This window comes from Dermacentor silvarum, chromosome 2, assembly GCF_013339745.2.
Source record: "Dermacentor silvarum isolate Dsil-2018 chromosome 2, BIME_Dsil_1.4, whole genome shotgun sequence".
Classification (NCBI taxonomy): domain Eukaryota; kingdom Metazoa; phylum Arthropoda; class Arachnida; order Ixodida; family Ixodidae; genus Dermacentor; species Dermacentor silvarum.
The window spans coordinates 119330079-119353580 of NC_051155.1; positions in this window are offsets into that span (position 1 = coordinate 119330079).

Below are 23502 nucleotides of genomic sequence, written 5' to 3' on the forward strand. Positions count from 1 at the left end.
GGTCTGCGAGTCAAGTGCGTCGGATATCTCTACGCAAATCATCAAACATTCCAGCATAATGGTTGGGGCTTGCGTGCGTTCGAGAATGTTAGAATGCACAATATCGTTCGCGTCGCGCACGCATTCTGATTACACAAGGTTGAGCGACAACATAGACAACACATAGAAGCAGCGACAACGTTTAAGAAAGTCCCGATACGGGAATGGGCTTCTTGCACTGAGCGACAACATTATTCCAGCTTTAGTCGGTGAAACACAGTCCCTGGAAAAAGATAAATAAGTACACGCACGCTTCGATATCGCATCCTCACCCTGAGCGTGATGCTGGCCGCATGTTGAACAAAAGCAAGACGGAAACAGCTTTCTTTTAAAGCGTAAGCTGTTATGGGCTCATTCCAATAGCCGTTTCTGGTCCAGATGGTGCCACCGCCGCCCCCAAGCGTAACCGCTATCGCTGGAAATGCGTAAGAAGTACCCGCTCTCCGTCGGGATCGAACCCAGGCCTGTTGCGTGGGAGGCGGATACTTGACCACTGAGTCCCGCAAGCGTTTATATCGGACAGAAGAAAAATTTCTTTTATACACGCCCTATAGGCCTGCGCGCAGGCGCAGACGACCCGAGCCTTCCCTAGTATGGTGGCGCCATCTAGTTGCCGTGCCTGCAAACGCGACGTGCGACGAGATGCGATTCAGATGCGATGCGATTCAGAAAGGCCCGCAGTCAACGCTATCCCGAAGTAAGATGTGCGCCACGTATTCTGGGCGCCTCTTCGTAACACGTTATGGGGTCTCCTCGCAAGGTACGAACCGCTGCTGAAGAAGCGAATCGTAGAGCTGCGTGCTTGGCTACAACCAGGCGTCATCGGACTCAATAGACTGCTGTGCAGAGAGCATTGCACGCCGCAGCTCGCCGTCGACGCCGGGCGGACAGTTCAGATCGTTCTCGTCAAAATCGAGGCAAAGACACTTTGCTGCGAAGACCTTGTTGTGCGTGGGGCCGAAATTGGAGCTACTCTTGCTCCGCTCAACCTGCTTACGCTGTGACTGTGCTGAGTGTGCAGCGCAGGCCTGTGACTTTTTACATACGCAATGATTTCAGCCTAAAAAATTAGTCCAGCGAATCGCCAGCTAGCGCACTAGCATAAACATGTTGAGTGATATTACAAATAAAACGTCCAAGCTCGCCACCTGACCCCCTTTTGTCGACCTATGATCTAAATAAGAAATCCTTGCCAGACTTCGCGGAACAAAACAAACTACACCATGAAGACCTCAAGGGGCATTGACGCGGTCATCCAACAGTTCACGGTTTATATTTTAGGGGCGAAGCTCCTTAGGGTGTGGGTCTGTCCCTCCTCTGTAGTATGTAGTAATAGTTGTCGTAGTAGTAGTCGTCGTCGTAGTAGGTAGCCACGTCTACTTTTACGTAAAAAAAAATTCCGAAAGTTGTGTCCATAGCGCGGAATCGAACCAGGGACCCCTCGCTTCCGAACGCGCGGTGCTAACCACTACGCCACGAAGCGCACATGGACACACGCACCACGATGACAATAAATACCCAACAATAAAGAAAGACTGCATGTTTCTAACGCGTTTGTGCTAGCGCGTTATGGCCCGTGTAAGAAGCTGGTGTAAGACGCTGTGGCCTCTCCGCCTTACCCCCGTATTCACAAACGCTGATGGCGTCGGCAAACGCGGTGCACGTTCCGGCATGTGTAAACGGCTGCGTAAGACGCTGTGGCCTCTCCTCCTTTTAGTACTGCACGTTTCTAACGCGTTTGTGCTAGCGTCCCCTTAAGCGGGAGATGGTGCAATTATAATGAAGGGCGCTGTTATAAAATAGGAATGACGTCACATATGGCGCGTGTCATTGGTGGAAGTCAATCGTTCGATTTAGTGCGGCGAGAATGGGAGAATTACACGGAAGATTCACGGTTTACCGATGATTCCCTCCGGAGCTATGCCCACTCATGATCATTCACCCCGTGGATATGCGGTGTTTTTTTTTTTTAACTGAGAGCATAGAGGGCCCAATATGGTTATGAACACAAGAAAACTGGACCCTCAGCGCACATATTAACCCGAAATTTGAATTTTAAATCGCTGCCTATCAACTCAGCTCACCGACAGCAACCGACATTTTGCCAAGGCTCTGTTACGTCAGGAACTGAGGGGCCACCACTGCGTAGTGGGGGGACTTTTGCATTTCGCCCCCATCGAAATGCAGCCGTCGCGGTAGGGATTTGCACCCACGCGCTCGGGCTAAGCAGCGCAACGCCAAAGCTGCAAAATCTCCATATACGCTTATTTCATATGTATATTTAGGGGTTTATCATGCTTATATTTTACGGAATTTGGGAAATTTACGGAAGTCCTTGAGATGGTTTAAGTTTACTCACAGAGGCGGACGTTACTCGCACGCGAAATCGCAACACATCAAGTAATTGGTGAAAATTCCCTAATAACCTTGTTAATTATTTACTTTACGGCACATATTGCAATTGACTAATTGCATCCGCGGAGGTCGCTTGGCAAAACCACTACGAAATAATTTGTAAGATATATATATATATATATATATATATATATATAGAGAGAGAGAGAGAGAAAGAGAGAGAGATAGTTTTTTTTAGAGGGGACTGCTGACGCCAATGCCACAGGACCAGCCGTATTAACGTCGCCCTCCTCTTCCAAGCACCGTTTACCTTAGTGAAGGTCGGTCCCCCCTATATATATATATATATATATATATATATATATATATATATATATATATACATATGTATATATGGTCACTATGCGAAGGTCACAGATAAAGCTGTATTTACAAATTACAGGGTGTTCATCTTTAGATTTTATGAAATATTTACAACTCACCTGTGGCAGATATCACAATTCTTTTCATTGAGCTCGGTTATTCGATGAGGTGGACATTAGCAGCACGAGAAATCATAACACACATTCAACTAATTACAAAATGTTTGCTACTTAACTTCTTAGTTAAATACTTTACGACACGCATTGCAATTTACTAATTGTAGCCGGTGAGCTTGTCAGGCGCATCCAGTTGGAAGGAATTTCCAGAATGACACCAGTTCCATTGCAGGCCGGCGCGTCAAAAAACAGCAAGAATGGTCGAAATACGTGTTAGACGACTCGAATAAGTTGGAGAAAAAATGTCACAGTTTCGCCCTAAGGGCGAAGCAATGAATGCGATAGCAACACAGCAATGTCATGCGAAGTAAGGTGAGCGGCTTTGGTAGCAATATGAATTGTAGTAAACATGAGCTGATTAAGTAAGCAGGTGTGCTGCGGCGTAAGTAGACCGACATGAGGAGAGACTCGATGACCACGAGAAGGCGCGTGTGAAACGGTGGTGTTGACGAGAAGCGCTTCCCGTGGGCAGCGCGTGCGAAGGAACACACCTGGAGCGCTGCACTGCCGATCCGGGCAGCATTGCATGTGTAGCGTGCGTTGGAAAATGTGGCCCGACTATTACTAACTGAATGAACAAGCGTGGTGTGAGCGCGCACAAACAAACATGAATAGATCACACTGAATGACTGCAGACAACGACTGTCAAAACGCTGGCAGCAAGCCCATACGCTGCAGCGGGCGAAGGTACGTGCGGTCTATCGCTTCCACAGAAACTGAGCGGCGAATGCACAGTGCATAAAGGTCAGAGCCATGTGGAGATAAGAGACGGTGCGGCGAGCGACGAGCGCGGTTGTTGGCAGAGTAGAAGAGCGCCCCCCCCCCCCCCCCCGCTCCCTCCGGCGCTGGCTTTCCGCGTCCTTGCTTGGGCGTGGGAGATTGAGTGCGTTCGCTCTCCGTGATAGTGCGCGTCCCCGCACGCTTTCGCTCGGGCATACGGCGCGCGGTGAAGATTTTATCTATACGGAACCTCACGGCGACGGCGACGCGGACGGCAGAAATCCGGTTGAAGTGTCCATATAATTGCTATCGCAATAAAAACTTTCACGTCGTCTAGATAACACAGATATGTGGACCACTTATAGCCACGAAGTAGAGTCCATTCTTCCGAAGGTTGCTGGGGCCTTACAAAGGCCGAAGGGCATAACCTTGAATTGATAGAGGCCACCAGGTGTTACGAAAGCAGTTTTTTTATGGTCCATGTCATCTACCGAGATTTGACAATACTGGTCGAAGGTCTATGGACGAGAAAACTTGGCTCCGTGCAAGCAGTCCAAGGCGTCATCAATACGCGGTAAGGGGGTGACATCCTTGCGCTTGGTTTTGTTGAAGTGTCGGTAATCGACCCAAAAGCGCCAACTGCCGTCTTTCTTCTTGACAAGGACAATAGGGGAGGCCCACGGACTGCAAGATGGCTTGATAACGCCTTTAGTCTACATCTTATCAACTTCTCGTTGTATCACTTGTCGTACATCATGTGAAACACGGTATGGCCGGCGGCGTATCGGATTGTCGTCTCCGGTGTAAATACGATGGATGATCAGCGATGTCTTGGCTAAAGGGCGGCCACGCTGTAGGTTTCCAACAGACGGCGGAGGCTAGCAGCTTGTGCAGGAAGAAGGTCAGGTGCAATCATCTGGCTCAGTTCGTCTGTGACTAGAGTAGGTGATCGGAGGTTCCTGTAGAGGGCGACGAAATTGCTGCGTCAAAAGTGAATATTTCGCTATCGCTGACAGGCAAAAGGCCGTCAGCCGAGGACATGCCCCTGAAAACAATTTGATGCGAGCAGTTAAATTTAGGCAGAGGGAGAAAAGTTTGATTGCCTGTAATAGTCAGCACGGTTTTGGGAACGCCCAACTTCTTTTCAAGCAGCATGTCAGCGGTGGGACATAGCACATAGATGTCGTCAGGAACAGATGGAAATGACATGAGAGTGACGTACGTAGTGGCTTGAGGCGACAGGCGGATGGCTTCGGCAGAACATAACCGAGGCTCCGTGACCGGTGGACTATAGTAGCCATGGGGTAGCTCAAGCTGAATGACACTAGATTCGCAGTCAAAGAGGGCTGAATGGGACGACCGAAAGTCTATGCCGAGTATAACGTCGTAGGGGCATTGTTTCAAAACGGCCAACAACAAAGTGGTTAGGCGCCCCGCGATGCCAATGCGAGCAGTGCACATACCAAGCATGGTATACCGTGCTTGGTATTCCTCCGGTATTCCTCCGTCGGCGACGCGGAGGTGTTCCTAAGGTGTTCCTCCGTCAGCGACGTGGAAGGTGCGTGATGCGGCGGTTGTGAGAACTTTGTTCAGGCGTCGGCGTAACTGGGCACTCATCACGGATATGTGCGCGCCAGTGTCAATGAGTGCTGGGACACTGCGCCATCGACTACAACGTTCATCGAGTTCTGTTTGGTCGGCAAAGTGATCCGAGGGTTTTGCGGTCGAGTCGTCAATGCAGCGTAACCTCCGGGAGCTTCTTCTCTTAGTTCTCCGGAGACGGCCGTCGGGGCTGCACTGGGGACAGTGCGCGACGAGCTTGCGGCGATAGAGACGATGATGTCGAAATGACCACGAGGAACTGTTCCAAGGGGCGCGAGCGTCATTGTTTGGCTGTTGGGCTTCAAATGGAGGCTGGTAACGACGCTGGCTCTGTTCGGAGTGATAATAACTGGCGAATGGCGGTAGCAGAGGCGAGGAGACAGGACAGTTATTACAATGGCGAGCAACGTGACCGATACGCTCGCAGGCAAAACAAATTGGCCGATCGTCTGCGGTGCGCCACTCGGCCGGATTTCGGTAGCGTGCCGGATACCGCTGACCAGGGGATAGAAAAGGAGCATTGGACAGCTGAGAAGGCGCAACGGCACGTACAGAAATAAGTCCAAGATTAGCGAGTTCTGCGCGGAAAACATCACACTGTAGGTAAGTTGTTCGGCTCTCTGGGGCGGAAAAAATCCTGCGCTTGTGTAGATCAAACCGTGCTCCAGTTCTACGCTTAATGCAGCTCCAGTCCTGCTCGAATTCTGCGTTTGTGTAGTTCAAATCCAGCACTGATGCAGCTCCACTGACGTGAAACCTGAGGAAGTGCGATGCAGTGATGCACCGGTGTTTCCCTTATGTTATTCGTGTGCTATTCTTGCACAAGTGAGAAGGAATCGATCGCTTGTTGGGTGGTGGCGCCCTCTCTTGCGCTGCACTGGTACCACACTGGTGTTTTGGAAGCCATTTTCACTAGTTTCTGCAAATTAATGCGCTTAATGCTTGATTATTCCGGTCTTTTAAATAATTATGAATCATGTTAGTTTATTTCGAACTGGTTTTGATCAATTGTGTGCTTGTTTTGACCCTGTTTTGCGTGTGACCACGACGACATGAGATCATATTACACGCCAGACGTATCAGCGCCTTTCCCTCACCTCCGCACTTAGCTGCCACATATGCCCCTACAAGCAGCTACTGGCCACCACAGCAGCCCTAGCGCCCCCCTGGTAGAGTGTACTAGAATATGGTCGAGTGGGACGAGCGGCTGGGGCGGCGCATGCTTTGCAGTGAGGCGCCCGACGTGGAAAAATACTGTGGTGGCGCTGCAATCGCAGTGGATTGGCAACCACCAAGATAATCTGAAAATAAAGGGGAAGCGGAATGCAGCATTAATGAAACACAGAGCACTGTGGGGCCACAATAAGTATGAGGTGGTGCGTGGAATCTGGAAAGGAGTAATGGTGCCAGCGCTAACATTCGCAAATGCCATTATATGCTTAAAATCGGATATATTGGCGGGTTTGGAAGTTAACCAAAGATCAGTAGGCCGGTTGGCTTTGGGAGCACACGGTAATACGACAAATGAGGCAGTGCATGGAGACATGGGTTGGGCCTCTTTTGAAGTCAGAGAAGCACAAAGCAAAATTAGTTTTGAAGAAAGGCTCAGGAACATGGATGAAAATAAATGGGCGGCTAAAGTGCACAAGTATCTCTACATGAAAAGCGTGGACACAGAATGGAGGAAGAGGTCAAGGAAGTTGGCAACCAAGTACAGGATAATCGAAACTGTAAATAGACAACCAGGGGTCATCAGAAAGAAAGTGAGAGAAATAGAGACCGTGAATTGGATGCAAAGAATGGAAACGAAAAGGACAATGGAGATTTACAAGAATGAGAAGAAAGAAATTAGAAGGGAAAATCTGTACGATAACACAAAGGGCAGTGCCTTGCTATTTGAGGCTCGAGCCGGTTGCCTAAGGACGAAAACATATCGGAACAAATATTCGGAATTAGATGAGACATGTGTATGCTGCAGTAAAGATCCAGAGACCACTCAGCACATCCTAATGGAATGCGACGGGATCCACCCAGCGAGAACCGTAGGTAACGTGCAACTCCCAGAAGCGCTTGGGTTTAAAGTGGAAGGAAACATAAACAGATCAGCCGTAGAGATCAGCAAGAGACGATTAGAGTACTGGTGGAAAAAAAGTAGGGAAAAGATGGATGCGACCTGATCTCTTAAAATCATAGGCAGCGGTACAAGGTAAATTTTTGAAAAAGAAAAATAATGATAGTTATACAAAAATGCAAGATAAAGAACATGTATAGTATACCTGATTAAATCAAGCAGGCTAGGTGACTATTTGTCGCCGCCCCGTTTCAAAGGGGATGCCAATAAATCATCATCATCATCATCATCATCATTGGGCCGCATCAAGGTCGCGCCGTTGGAAACTGCTGGCGATACTTCTCGGCAGGGTCATTCGTACTACTTCGCGCGCTGTTATTTGCGTTCAGACCGCTCAAATGGTGTTCATAATTTAATATGACATGTATTTATGCCTTAAGAATAAATGCCTTTGGTTCTCTTTTTTATTTTTTAATGCCTCTCGGTGATTGCGCGTGCACTGCGGCCGCAGTGTCGGCTTTCATTCTACTATGTTATGTACGGTTCCCTTTGAAGAACAAATATTTTTTCTCCGTTCTTCAAGCAGCATGTATCTCTCGTGTGTATTGTTTCGCATATAGTTTTCCATCAGTAGGTCTTGCAAAACGCAGACGGAGAAACATATGTAACCCTCCTGCTTGCCGCTTCAAGCAAGTAAAACATATCTGCCCTATCCGGCACCTTGTACTCAGATTTCTTCTTTTGGAGATTTTTATGTGGCAAAACCAGTACTGAATATAAGGCACGCCTTAGTGGAGGGCTCCGGATTAATTTTGACCACCTGGGTTCTTTAACGTGCACTACAGCGCAAGCACACGGGCTTCTTGCATTTCGCCTCCATCGAAATGCGGCGGCCGCCGCCGGGATTCGATTCCGCGACCTCGTGCTCAGCAGCGCAACGCCTTAGCTAACTGAGCCCCCGTGGCGGGTACTCAGATTTACGGGAAGCATTGTTATTGAAAAAAAAAAAAAAAACTGCAGCGCAACATTCTATTCATCTTTCCGCCTTCCTCGCGTTACAGAATGCGAAGTAATTGGTACGCCGTGTACGGGGTCATTTATCGCGGTCGGTGTCATTCTGGAAATTCATTTCAAGTGCATGCGTTTTGCAACCTCACCGGCTACGATTCGTAAATTGCAATATGTGTCGTAAAGTATAATTAACTAAGAAGTTCATTAATCAATTTTTGTTAATAGGTCGAATATGTGTGTCGATTTCTCGTGCTACTAATGTCCGCCTCTTCGAATAACCCAGCTCATCAATAAGAATTGTGCTAGCTGCCACAGGTGATTTTTAAAACTTCCCTAAAGCTTATTTTTGAACACCCGGTATAGTGGATACAGCGTTGCGCTGCTAAACTGGAGCTCGCGGGTTCAATCCGTCACAGAATTCGATGGGAACGAATGGAAAACACTCGTGTACTTCTATTTAGGTTCACGTTAAAGAACACTAGGTGGGGAAATTTAAACCGGGTGCCTCATAATCATATCGTGGTTTTGCCACGTAAAACCCCAGAATTTGCTTAAGTAAAAAAAAAAAAAAAAACAGGTGGCTGCGTTCTTCGGCTTTTTTCTAGGGGTGTAAACAAAATAAATTATTCTCGAGTCTGATTTCCCAGAAAAACATGTTACGCTTATACTATATTTCATACATAAATGTAATGCCGTTCCCAAATATATGACCACTCAACTCAGCAGCTTGTACATTATAAACGGCTGCTTTCAGTTATTCGGTGTACTATCATAACGAGAATAATGAAGCAATTAAAGAAACGGCATACCTCACATACACGTACAGATATGTGTAGATCTGCTGCGTTCGTTCAAGAAAAGTGTGGTACCACATGGGGCACCCAGTTTTAATGGGTTGCAAACATGGTGAGACTGTCAAAAAAGTTTTCGGTGCTTGAATCGAGTTAGCAGATCTACAGGCTGCCCCAAAACGGGGCATTTAAATTGAATGACAGCTTATTACACTTATTAGCAGGACTTATTAGCAGCTTATTTGCAGGACTTCTTAACGGCCCTGTGTTAATACTCTCAGGAACTGCGCCTCTGCGCAACAGCCACAACTCTCCGGCAGCACAATCATTCGGAATAACAGTCCTCACTTGCATCGGTCACTCACCTTTGAGACTGCATTAGTGCTCTTATGTGTTACATTCGAACGGAAACGACTATATACTCTGCGTCGTACACTATATCAATAACACTTGCATCTTTATTTATGCAAGTATATATATATATATATATATATATATATATATATATATATATATATATATATATATATATGTGGTCTGCCTGCTATGAATATTATTTCTGCGAATGAGAGATTTATGTGCAGCATTCACTACGTGCTTCTTATGCACACACGTGCACGGTCAGGCGTTCTCACTTTTTTAGTTAGTGCATTTCGCATATTTGATATTTTTTCCTCACATATATATCGTGAATATATGTCTATGTACCCTTTGATTTAATTACCTAGACATGCATTGGTCACTGTTCGCGCCACGCAGTTAATAAACCTGGCTTATTTCACTCTAATAGTGATTTCTTCGATCATTGTCCTGATCAATATCCACCGACAAAAAGCGCGTGTAAAATGACACACTATCAATAATAAAATTTTCGTACGCAGTTTCGATCATGTTGCAGAGATACCATTTGCTTTTAGAAGACAGTGTTAAAACAGCGGTTTACTTGGCTAAAACTACCTTTGGTACCCGCCGTCAAGAGTCATGGGCCCACCAAAGAAACTAAAGCATTAAAAAAAGTTGTCGCAGTTTCACCTGAAAGGCGAAGCATCAATTGCGATAGCAAATTTGTAGAGAGCTATACGGAGTAATGATATTAGCTTTATCAGCTGTATAAACTTGGACATGCTGCAGCACCGGCAACACGCAGAACTGTTGTCGACGCCGTCGGCGTTTTGCCCGCGTTCGCTCAAAATGCGTGCGGCGTTGGTGACTGTTGCCGGAGCCTCTGATATAAATAGGCACTTGGTGCCGCAGCTGAACGTCGCCTCCCTTCCCTCCCCCCCTCCCCCACGGCCTCTCGCGTGTCGGAAGAAGGCGCGTTTGCTCTACATATATGGTGATTGTAAAGGAGGAAAGAGACGCCTACTTCTGCAGCCCTTAAGGGAGCACGGCGCAGAACGCGCGTTTGTTCTCCGCCGTGCGTTCACTCCCCGTGAAAGCACGTGCCCCTCGCGGCCTTTCACTCGCACATACAGCGTTCGGCGCGCGGCGACGATTTCATCTCCATTGACGTCATACGGAACCTCACGGCGACGGCGACGGCGACGCCGACGGCAGAAATCTGCTTTTGAGTGTCCATATAATTGCTATCGCAATAAAAATGTACTGCACAGACATTCTGCGAGAAAAACTGGGCGCCGCCAGTGTCCGCGTAGCGAACGCGCGCTCGCTAGCAGACGACGCGCTTGACAGCGACAGCAAAATTGAAGACGTCGCGATGTATAATCTATGCCTCAAATATATATGTTTGGCAAGATGGTGTAAACATAAATTTTAAGTTGAAATAAAGCACTATTTTAAGAGCGTACTATGCGCAATCGGCCTCGTCGCCCGCCGTGAAAGTACGTTGCATATGCCGCAGAGCGCGTCTCCGCCCCAATCCAATTCGCTCGCAGCGCCCTCGCACAATTTTTCCACTAGCGGCGCCTCAGTGGGGGAGCGCCGTTCGGCCCTCTCGACCATTGTCTAGTACACTCTACCCCTGGCCAATATTTCCATCAGTCTCCACCCGTTGTTCTCAATCCATGGCGCACCCATGACAACCACCCTATTGCTATTCGTGCGACCTACCTGGGCATGTAGCACGGCTTTGCCGCCGGCGTGGATGGCATTCTTCGGATTATCCGAGGGCACAATGCAATGGTTTCGACTCTCCGTCCCGTTCCGCTACTGACGCTCAGCACTTCGAAGCCTCGTCTCCTGCTTCCCGAACCTTCAATACCCGTCAGGCTCCATCTCCGCGTCGGCGTTCTCTGTCGCCGCTTATCCGTCGCCCTGAAGCTATCCGAGAGGAAAATTAAGAAATGCAGTTCCGGAGGCAAGAACTGCGATCTCTGCGAACTCCTGAAAACCTCATTTATTTCCTCCAAATGTCTTGGAGAAAAGACTGCCGTTCATGCGCTTGTAGACACGGGAGCAGCAATATCAGTCATTTTGTACCAGCTTCGTCTTAAACTTAGAAAAGTCATGATGGGATATTCTACCGTTTCATTACGCACAGAAAGAGCTGCGCCGATTGAATCCTTAAGGAAATGTTATTATAAGCGGCCCTTTATACTGTGTTGAGTTGATTATTCTGCCCAGCTGCTCCCATGCCATGATTTTAGAATGGGACTTTTGTCACCTTATCATGCCCTTATAGATTGTGCCCGTGCTGAACTCGTGCTGTCGCCATTCGGCAACAACGTTTTTGAAGATACTGATGACGCTTCCGGTCGTGTGTTCGTCACCGCCGAAACCGAGATTCCTCCATACTCTACCACACTTGTAAGCCTTTCTTGCGTTGGGTTTTCCGACTCCACAGTTCTTTTCAAGCTTGTTGTTCGCCGTCATCCCTTCTTGCTTCCTTTACCCCTTCTTGCCATTCGACAAGGTTCCAGCGCACTTTATGTCTCAAACTTGTTTCCTTCACCTGCTAGCCTGCTCCACGATGAGTGTCTTGGTTAGGCTGGCGGAATTGAACTAGGCTTACTTTAAGATGTGTATAAAGACCCGGCTTATCCTCAAGTTGAGGCTATGGCCCTTCAAGTTTCTCCTCCCATGCCGGCGTGTGACCTAACATTTTCCCGGTGTATTGATCCCAACCTCACTCTAGGTCAGCACGCCCAGATCGTCGATATCCTTGACCGCTTTCGCATGTCATTCGACCTACAATAATCTCGCTTAGGCCGTACCTCCACTGTTGTCCATCACATCGACACCGGCAAACATGTGCCTTTACGCCACAAGCCGTATAGAGTATCCGCCACAGAGCGTAGCGTCATCGCAGAGCACGTTGGAGACAGGCTCCAACGCGGTGTCATACAACCTTCGCACGGTTCCTGGGCTTCTCCTGTAGTGCTGGTCAAAAAGAAAGATGGCACAATTCGTTTTTGCGTGGACTACCGGCGCCTCAATAAGATCACCCGCGAGGACGTTTATCCACTACCCCGTATTGACCACGCGCTAGACTGCCTCCAAGGCGCCGAATTCTTGTAATCTTTAGACTTTCGATGCGGGTACTCGCAAGTGCCAGTGGCTGAGTCAGACCGTCCAAAAACGGCCTTCATCACACCCGACGGTTTATTTTAATTCACTGTGATGCCATTTGGTCTGTGTAACACGCCTTCCACATTTGAAAGAATGATGGACAACATCATGCGCCGCTTCAAATGGCAGATATGCCTGTGTTATCTGGACGACATTGATATCTTTTCACCGGACTTTCCTTCCCACTTCGACTTGAACGCGTCCTCAAATGAATCGCCGATGCTGGCCTCCACCTTAACTTAAAGAAGTGCCACTTCGCCGCCCGGCAGCTGATCATCCTCGGTCATGTCGTGTCGAAAGAAGGTGTACTCCCTGATCCGGCGAAACCACAAGCTGTTGCCCAGCTTCAACGACCAAAGACATTGAAAGAACTGCGCAGCTTCATTGGGTTAGCGTCATACTTCCGCCGTTTCATCCACAATTTTGCTACCATAACAGCGCCTTTAACACAGCTTCTTTGTGGTGACCATAATCTTTCGACCTGGTCACCGGATTGCGATGCCGCATTCACAAAGCTGCGTCGTCCCTTGACGTCTCCACCAATCCTGCGCCATTTTGACCCAAGCGCTCCAACAGAAAGTGCTACAACAGCGCTCCAACAACGGATGCCGGTGGCGTTGGCCTTGGTGCCGTTCTCGCTCAGAGAAAGGCTGGCTTCGATGAGTACGTCGTCGCCTTCGCCCGTCGTTCACTCACTAAACCTGAATCGAACTATTCTGTAACAGAAAACGAATGCCTGGCTTTAATTTGGGCCATAACCAAATTTAGCCCGTATCTCTATGGCTGCCCGTTTGAAGTGATAATTGATCACCATTCACTGTGCTTGCTGTCGTCCTTAAAGGAACCATCCGGTCGTCTTGCTCGATGGGTGCTTCGACTGCAGGAGTACGACATTTCAGTGCTGTACCGCTCTGGCCGAAAACACTCGGATGCTGATGCCTTGTCTCGTTCGCCACTAACAGACGAGGTTACCTCCCAGAAGGCCCCATTTTCTGAGCCTTCCCTTGCTGCCACGGACATACTTCTGGAGCAGAAGAAAGACCGATGGATTGTGCCAATGCTGAATTTCTTGTCCACCCCACTATCAATATTTCGCATTACGTCGCCCAGTACATCACTTTTCCATTCGCGAATGGCTCTTGTACCGTCGTAACTACGTCCAGGACGGCCACAAATGGTTGCTTGTCATCCCTCGGCATCTACGTCCGGATATTTGTGCCGCGTTCCACCACGTCCCAGTGCACGCATGTAGGTGTACTGAAGACATACGCGAATCTACGCCTTCGTTACTACTGGCGGGGGATGTATCGATTCATCCGTCGTTTTGTCCGCTCCTGTCTCGTTTGCCAACGCCGCAAAGATTCCCCTCGTCGTTCAAGCTCTCAATTGCAGCATTTGACTTGCCCAGCACGTGCTTTTGATCTTGACATTTATGGACCTCTGCTAACCCCATCAGGCAACAACCGCTGGGTAATCCTGGCCATCGGCCATCTTACGTACTATGCGGAAACTTCCACTTTGTCCTGCGCTTTGCACGTGACGTCACCTGATTTCTCCTGCGTAACATCATCGTTCGCCACGGAGCTCCAAGGGAATTACTCAGTGAAAGAGGCCGCGTCTTCGTCTCCGACGTCATCGAGGCTCTCCTCAAAGAATGCCGCATCATTCATCACACCACTACTGCATATCATCCGCGGACTAATGGCATCACCGAGCGCTTTAATCGCACTCTTGGTGTCATGTTAGCCATGTACTTTGCATCTGACCAAAGCAAATGGAACCATGTTCTGCCATTTCTGACCTACGCTTACAATACCACCACGCAGACTCCCACAGGATTTTCGCCCCCTTCTTTCTCCTGTACGGACGCGAACCTTTTTCCACAATGGATACTATCCTTCCGTACCGCCCTGGCACCACGCAAACCAGAAAATTGTCCGAAGCTGCTGCGCACGCAAAAGAGTGTCGCAAGCTATCCCGTATAATTACGTCAGAATACCAGCAACGCCAAAAGCACCTTCGAGAAACTCCGCATGCTCCTGCATCCTATGCTCCTGGCTCGCTAGGGTGGCTTTGGGTTCCAGCCCCTACCCCTGGACTGTCACCGAAACTCGCGTCGAAGTACCAGGGACAATACCGCGTGATCAACCAAACGTCTCCAGTAAACTATATCGTGGAAACCCTCGAGCTACCTTTGGGTCATCGTCGTCGACGATGTGACATTGTGCATGTCCACATACTATGCTCCGCCTCTGTTGTCCAACCCCTAGGTCGCCGCAACGGCTTCCTGTTCCGCGAGGGAGATAACTGCACTGTAAAACAGGAAGCAGTGGGGATGTGGCTATGAGAGAGAGAGAACGACGATGAGAGCTAAACCTTTTTTCGGTGCTCGATCGGCTGTGCTACCTTTCGCTGCTCTGTTGTTCTAGTCGCGAACGCTTACTTCCATGCTTCGCGACAATATCATCATCATCGTCGTCAGCCTATATTTTATGTCCACTGCAGGACGAAGGCCTCTCACTGCCATCTCCAATTACCCCTGTTTTGCGCTAGCGTATTCCAATTTGTGCCTGCAAATTTCCTAACTTCATCATCTCATCTGGTTTTCTGCCGACGTCGACTGCGCTTCCCTTCTCTTGGTATCCATTCTGTAACCCTAATGGTCCACCGGTTATCCATCCTACGCATTACATGGCCTGCCAAGCTCCATTTCTTGCGCTTAATGTCAACTAGAATATCGGCTATCCCCGCGACAATATATATATTGTTACAACGCTGGGAACAAGGTGGAAGAAGATGGACAGGAGCTGGAATCGGAAGACAACAACGTTAGGGACTTGCCTGCGCTGCCTGTCTCTTGTAATATCAGCTGTAAATAGATTTCACTGTTACTTTCTTCCTTGTGTCACATTTTGGTGGAGGTGCGGGGTACATCTCATGCGAGACGGAGCTCCGAAGTGGACGTAGCCTGGCCGTTACCACCATGCCGACTGACGAAGCGGCTACAATGGCGACAACAACGGTGCCCACCATGCCAACCGTCATCTTGGCTCAGCCCCGCGACCCTGGCACGTTTAGTGGGACCGAGAACCTGGACGTCGAATATTGGCTCCGGCTGTACGAGCGTGTCAGCGAAAGTAACAGGTGGGACCAGACCGTTATGTTAGCCAATCTGATCTACTATTTGAACGGCACGGCAAGGGTCTGGTTTCAGACACACGAAGAGGAGCTAACGAGTTGGGAGCAATATAAGAAAAAGCTCTGCGACCTTTTCGGGAGGACAGTTGGGCGACAACGAGCCGCGAAGAGGGAACTCGGAACTCGCGCCCAGACGTCAACCGAGTTCTACGTGACGTATATTCAGGACGTTCTTGCCCTTTGCCGCAAGGTGGACGAGCGAATGCCGGAAGATAAAAAGGTGAACCATGTGCTGAAGGGCATAGCTGACGATGCCTTTAACCTGCTCGTGTACAAGAACTACACAAGCATCGACGACATCATAAGTGAATGCAGACATTTCGAAGAAGCTAAAGGCCGTCGAATTGTCCATCAATATACCCGTCTTCCGAATACAGCCGCTACATCATCGTGCGAAGACCATTCCGCGCCTCAGCCGACCACGTCCGAAAGCATTGTGCGCATCGTTCGCCGAGAGATAGAGGCCGCATCGCCGGTTAACTCCCAGACGTATGCCCCGAACGATTTTCGACCGACGGTTTCCCTAATCCAGTCTCTCGTTCGCGAAGAATTGGCGAACCTTGGTGTTCCCTCCGTTTGCCCCATCAACCGATCCAACGCCTTTACTACTACTGTCCCGGCTCCGCGGAACCAGTACCTCTCACAGCCCTATCGTAACCCAATGGAATGGCGAACACCAGATGACAGGCCTATTTGCTTTAACTGCCGACGTGTTGGCCATATTTCTCGTCACTGCCGCACGCTCATTTCGATCTCCATTCCAACCAGACCATCGCTCACCAGATAGTCGCCCGCCGCCGGAAGAACCCACAGAGCCTTACCACCGTGCTGAGACCTCGCCACCTACACGGCCGAGTCGTTCGCCTTCTCCTCGACGGCCCCTGCCTCGCCCAGCTACTCTTCGCCGCTCTCCGTCGCCCACGTACCGGCGCTCGTCGGAAAACTGATGGGTGCAGCTCCGAGGGGGGACGCTGCTACATCGACCCGGACTGAAATGCGTCTGCTGACCCTGCCGACGGATAGAAATTTACTTCAGGTGTATGTGGATGGTGTCCTTGTAACGGCTTTAATTCATACCGGCGCGCACATCTCTGTCATGAGTGACTATCTTCGTCGACGCCTGGCTAAAGTCATCACACCTGCTGCGTCCTGTGTTGTGCGGGTCGCCGATGGCAGAACGCCGTCCGTCATAGGAACGTGCGCTGCTCGTGTCAGTGTCGCCGGCCGTCAGACCTCTGTCCTTTTCACTATTCTGGAAGAATGTCCCCACGACGTTATTTTGGGTCTCGGATTTTCTATCAGCGCATTCGGCGTTGATTGATTGCTCCGCGGGACTTGTTCAGCTCGGTTTGCCCTGCTCTTATAACCCTCCTGAGGAAGTTTCTAGCAGATTGCGTTCAACCGAGCACATTCGTCTTGCCCCCCAAGCTATGACGTGCGTCATTCTTTCGCCCTCCCCACCTGTGCCTGACGGCGATTATATCATCTCTCCTATTTCGGACGTCTCCCTGACCCATAACATTGCGCTTCCTCACGCTGTCGTCAATGTTACGAACAATTCTACGTGCCTGCCTATTCTAACAGTCGGACAATACAGCCACGTTCTACCGCAAGACATAGCTTTAGGCACGCTGTCATCTTGCGAAGACTACCACCTCTCGGCGTTGACGACTGAAACGTCGTCTCAAGGAGCTTCATCGCCTTCTTCACGAACTACCTTACCCGACGTGATGATTTCTCCTGATCTCGCGCCTCAGCAAGCCGACCAGTTACGTCGTTTGCTCGCCTCATTCAGCGACACTTTTGACTTGGATGGTCGCCCTTTAGGTCAGACTTCCATTGCGAAACACGTGATTGACACTGGTGACGCCCATCCGATTCATCGGATGGGCGTCACAGTCCTTGCATGAGCGACAAGTTATTCAAACGGAAGTTGAAAAGCTGCTTTCTCGGGGAAAAATTGAGCCGTTTTCAAGCCCGTGGGCGTCCCCTGTAGTCCTAGTTAAAAAGAAGGACAACACCTGGCGCTTCTGCGTGGACTGCCGGCACTTGAACAATATAACAAAAGAAGATGTTTATCCTCTCCCCCGCATCGATGACGCGCTGGACTGCCTTCACGGTGCGAAATATTTTTCTTCCATTGACCTTCGGTCCGGCTACTGGCAATTGTCGTCCATAATATATATATATATATATATATATATATATTGTAACGTAGATCGAAGACGGAGTCTTGAAAAATAGATGCTTCTCTTTAATGGCGGGCCAGAAGAAGAACGTGCAGCCTACGCGCTTCGTCGTCTTTCACGGCGCCGACCTTTGCGCGCGCCGTCCCGCTGTGCGTGAGCCCCACATCATTGTGTCAATTGCCCCCCGTGCGAAAAGCGACCGTCTCGGTCGCGTCAAAAAGTTCTGTCAGCCATGACAAGAAATGGAGTTCCTCAGGTGCATCTGGGCGTTCACGTACGCGCATGGTATGGTTTCATGCGTACTACATGAACAACTTCAGCGCGAGGACGACGACGGAGCGAACCGAGGTCGGAACTGCAGGGGACGACTTCGTAAGTGACGTCGCTGAGGCGGCGCGTAACCTTGTAGGGACCGAAATACCGGCGGAGCAACTTTTCCGAGAGTCCACGGCGACGGATGGGCGTCCAGACCCACACGCAGTCGCCGGTATTGTAATGGACGTCGCGGCGACCCTGGTTGTATCGAAGGGTGTCGGTATGCTGTTGGCTCCGGATACGATGCCGAGCAAGCTGGCGGGCTTCTTCGGCTCTTTGTACGAACTCTTCCACGTGTTCGCTGGTCGGGCTAATATCATCCACAGGTAGCATGGCGTCAAGTGTTGACGTGACGTGGCGCCCGTATACAAGTTCGAACGGCGTAAACTGTGTAGTCTCTTGTACAGCAGTGTTATACGCGAAGGTGACATAGGGTAAAATCTCGTCCCACATTTTGTGCTCTACGTCGACATACATGGAGAGCATATCAGCCAGCGTTCTGTTCAGACGTTCCGTTAATCCATTGGTTTGAGGGTGATAGGCAGTGCTCTTGCGGTGAGAGCTATGTGTTAGCTGGAGAACGTCCTGCATAAGTTCGGCTCTAAATGCTGTACCGCGATCCGTGATGACAGCAGAAGGCGCACCATGTCGCAGGACGATGTGGTGAACGAAGAACTTGGCCACTTCATACGAGTTTGCTTGCGGAATAGCTTTGGTTTCGGCGTACCGGGTTAAGTAGTCGGTAGCGACGACTATCCATCTGTTGCGCGAAGAGGTCACGGGGAATGGCCCAAGTAGATCCATTCCTATTTGTTGGAACGGTGCTTGAGGAGGGTCCACAGGGTGGAGAAAGCCAGCCGGTTTAAAGGGCGGTTTCTTGCGGCGCTGACAATCGCGGCAGGTCTTCACGTAGCGTTGAACAGAAGAAAAAAGCCGGGGCCAGTAATACTTCTGTCGTATCCTTGCTAATGTCTTAGCGAATCCCAGATGTCCCGCGCATGGCTCATCATGGCAGGCTTGCAAAATGTCTTGGCGCAGCGCCGACGGCACGACAAGGAGGTACGTATTTGGACCGCTTCCGCAGTTTTTCCTGTAAAGGACGTTGTTGCGCAAACAGTACGACGATAAGCCGCGCACGAGCGAGCGAGGTAAAACACCTTCAACTCCTTGAAGGTGGTCGATCAGCGGCAGCAGCTCAGGGTCAGCGCACTGGTGCTCAGCCATCGTTACGGCGTCGACAACGCCGACAAATGGCAAGTCATAGTCAGGGTCCGACGATGTCGTAGGCAGCGGTGCGCGGGACAGTCAGCGTCACTGTGCTTCCTTCCAGATCGGTAGACAACGGTAACGTCGTACTCTTGTAAGCGCAGGCTCCAACGGGCTAGTCTGCCTGAAGGATCCTTGAGGTTGGCAAGCCAGCACAAGGCGTGGTGATCGCTGACAGCCTTAAAGGGTCCACCGTACAAGTAGGGTCGGAATTTACTAATTGCCCACACAACCGCTAAGCATTCTTTTTCAGTGGTTGAGTAGTTTTTCTCAGCCTTGGTGAGACTGCGGCTTGCATAAGCAATAGTACGTTCCGCACCATCTTGCCACTGCACAAGAACTGCGCCGAGACCCGCATTGCTGGCGTCAGTATGGATTTCTGTGTCTGCGTCTTCGTCGAAATGAGCAAGTATTGGGGCAGCTTGCAAACGCTGGCGCAATTCATTGAACGACTGCTGCTGCTCGTCCGCCCAAATGAATGGCACATCGTCGCGTGTAAGCCGTGTGAGAGGCTCAGCAATTCTCGAGAATCCCTCGACAAAGCGTCTATAATAGGCGCACAAACCAAGGAAGCGTTGGACAGCCTTCTTGTCTGTGGGTGGTGAAAACTCGGCGACGGCAGCTAACTTGTCGGGGTCTGGTCGGACGCCTTGAGGACCAACGACATGGCCGAGAAATTTGAGCTCTTGGAACCCAAAGTAGCATTTTTCGGGCTTGATGGTGAGGTCGGCAGTACGGATCGCAGCGAGGACGCTCTCGAGTCGTGCGAGGTGCTCGTCGAACGTGCTCGAGAACACGACGACGTCGTCCAAGTATACGAGGCAGGTTTGCCATTTGAGTTCAGCAAGCACGGTATCCATCATCCGCTGAAAGGTGGCAGGTGCGGAACAGAGACCGAAGGGGAGAACTTTGAACTCATAAAGGCCGTCAGGTGTCACAAAAGCTGTTTTTTCACGATCCTGTTCATCAACTTCGATTTGCCAATATCCGGATTTAAGATCCAACGAAGAAAAGAACTTGGCATGTTGTAGACGATCCAATGCGTCGTCGATGCGTGGCAGTGGATAAACATCGCGCTTGGTGACACGGTTCAACTTTCTGTAATCTACACAGAAGCGTAACGTGTTGTCTTTCTTTCTGACTAACACTACAGGGGAGGCCCACGGGCTTGTGGACGGCTGGATCACGTCGTCTTGGAGCATCTCTTTCACCTGGTGCTTGATCGCTTCCCTTTCCACTGGAGACACTCTGTAAGGATGCTGGCGAACAGGACGTGCGGATTCATCCGTAATAATGCGGTGCTTTGTGATGGACGTACGCCGTACTTTGGACGACGTTGAAAAACAGTCGGCAAACTCGTTCACGAGACTTAGTAGTCGGTCTTTCTGATGGTTTGGCAGCGTATCGTTAACGTGAATCCGTTCGTTTAGGCTGGGTAACTCAGATTGCTGAGACGATGCGATTTCCAATGTGCCAATGTCAGTAACATGAATGATTTCTCGAAGAAATGCGATTGTCGTTCCTCGTGGTACATGCCGATACTCGTTGCTAAAGTTTGTTAGCAAAACGACTGAACATTTGTTTTGCACCTCAAGAAGTCCTCTGGCTATGCAAATGTGGCGCTCAAGAAGCAGGGGGATGTTTGCCTCAGCAATTCCTTCGGCGACGTCCTCCATGTCGCATCGGACAAGGGTAAGCACACTGCTCTTGGGTGGCAACGTGACGTGATCGTCTGCAACGCGTAGCGCGAAGTCACGGTCGTTGTCATTACTGTGCGCTATGGCTTGCGTAGTAGCGAAACTGACTCTAGACTCTTGCAGGTCGATGATAGCGCCGTTCGCCTGAAGGAAATCCATGCCGAGTATAAGGTCCTTTGAACATTCAGGAAGAATGACGAAGTCGCCGATGTACGTGAAGCCTCGAATGTTGACTCGTGCCGTGCACCGGCCCATTGGGGTTAAGAGGTGCCCTCCCGCAGTACGAATCTGAGTTCCGGCCCATTGCGTCGAAACTTTGTTCAGCATACGTGCGAGATTCTGGCTGATGACAGACGTGTCCGCACCCGTGTCGATTAACGCCGTGACTTCGTGGTCATCTATGGTAACTGGCACGTCGCAAGATACTGACACCGAACTGCACCGATTTCTCTGCGTCTCAATTGCGTCATATCGCGGTCGTCGTAGTGGAGGATCTTCAGCGTTCGCAACGTCAGCGACCTCACCTCCGCAGGTCGCTGGACTCAGTTTTCCCGGGAAGCAGGGCTGGGTGAGCGACGCCTTGTTGCGCTCGGCGTGAAGAGGGGGCTGGAAGACCTGTTTCGGGCGGGTGACGGTGACCGGGTGTCATGGAATCGTGGGGCAAACGAGGTACTGGCGTCCGCGAGGTAGGCTTCAATCTCTCGGGGGCGTTCGCCATTTCGTGGGCACGGGGCGTTCAGTGAAAATCCACGGAGCCCAGCTCGGCGGTAAGGACATGCCCTGTAGAGGTGGTCGGCTTCACCGCAATGAAAACACAAGGGCCTCCGGTCTGCAGTGCGCCATACGTCGCTCTTGCGGGGTGGTCGCGCTTCAGCCATGAATGGCGTGCGGCGAGGCCTGAAGTCGCCAGTTGCTTGTTCCACGGCGCGCACTCCATGGAAGTCCGGCACGTCGCTCACACCGTGAAAAGTCGGCGACAACGAACTTCGCGCAACTTCCGCATACGACATGCGAGGCTGTGGCTGCCGCATCTCGGGCTGTGGTGTCTCGCTTCGCTCTGGGACTTGGACTGCTTGCCTGATTTCCTCTCGGATGACCTCAGCCAGAGCAAGTCGCGGTACCGATGCCGGAGCCACCTGAAGCTTCTGGAGCTCTTCTCTAACAACAAGCCTAATGAACTCCCGCAAGGCGTCGGTATTGTCAACAGGTATAGTGAGATGGTCACGTGATAGGGTCGACACGTCGCGGTTGTACTGCCTTGTTCGCTGCTGCAGTGCCTTTTCCATTGATGTGGCTTCCGCGAGAAACTCTGCAACGGTCCTTGGTGGGTTGCGTATCAGGCCTCCGAATAGCTCTTGCTTGACACCACGCATTAAGTTCCTGAGCTTCTTTTCTTCCGGCATGGACGTATCCGCGCGTCGGAAAAGTCGGCACATATCCTCGACAAACATTGCGACGCTTTCGTTCGGCCGCTGTACTCTCGCCTGAATTGCAGATTCAGCTCGCTCCTTGCGATCGAGGCTGGCATATGTGCTGATTAGCTGCCGTCGGAATTCGTCCCATGTTGATAGGGCCGTCTCACGGTTCTCAAACCATGTCCGCGCATAGTCCTCGAGGGCAAAGTAGGCGTTGCGTAGCTTGCGCTCCGGAGTCCAGCCGTTGAATTCTGCGACACGCTCAAAGTGATCGAGCCAGTCCTCAACATCCTCGAAGGTGTCCCCATGGAAGGATTTGGGGATTAGCGGCTGATTAAGCACGACCTCGGTCGGTGCAGTTGAGGAAGAAGACGGAACTGATGTACTCATCGTTCTGACTCGGTTGGGTAGAGGCTCGTGCTCCGGTGGCAGTCCTTGAAGTCGACGGCTTGTCCGTACGTGAACAGGAGTCAGCTCGACCGGACTTCGTACTGGGCTTGTAGGCGGGGTTCGATCTGGGAGTGGTAGCATGTACCCAGCACCTCCACCAGAAAAATGTAACGTAGATCGAAGACGGAGTCTTGAAAAATAGATGCTTCTCTTTAATGGCGGGCCAGAAGAAGAACGTGCAGCCTACGCGCTTCGTCGTCTTTCACGGCGCCGACCTTTGCGCGCGCCGTCCCGCTGTGCGTGAGCCCCACATCATTGTGTCAATATATATATATATATATATATATGAACGAGAAGAAAGGGAACCGAGGGCATC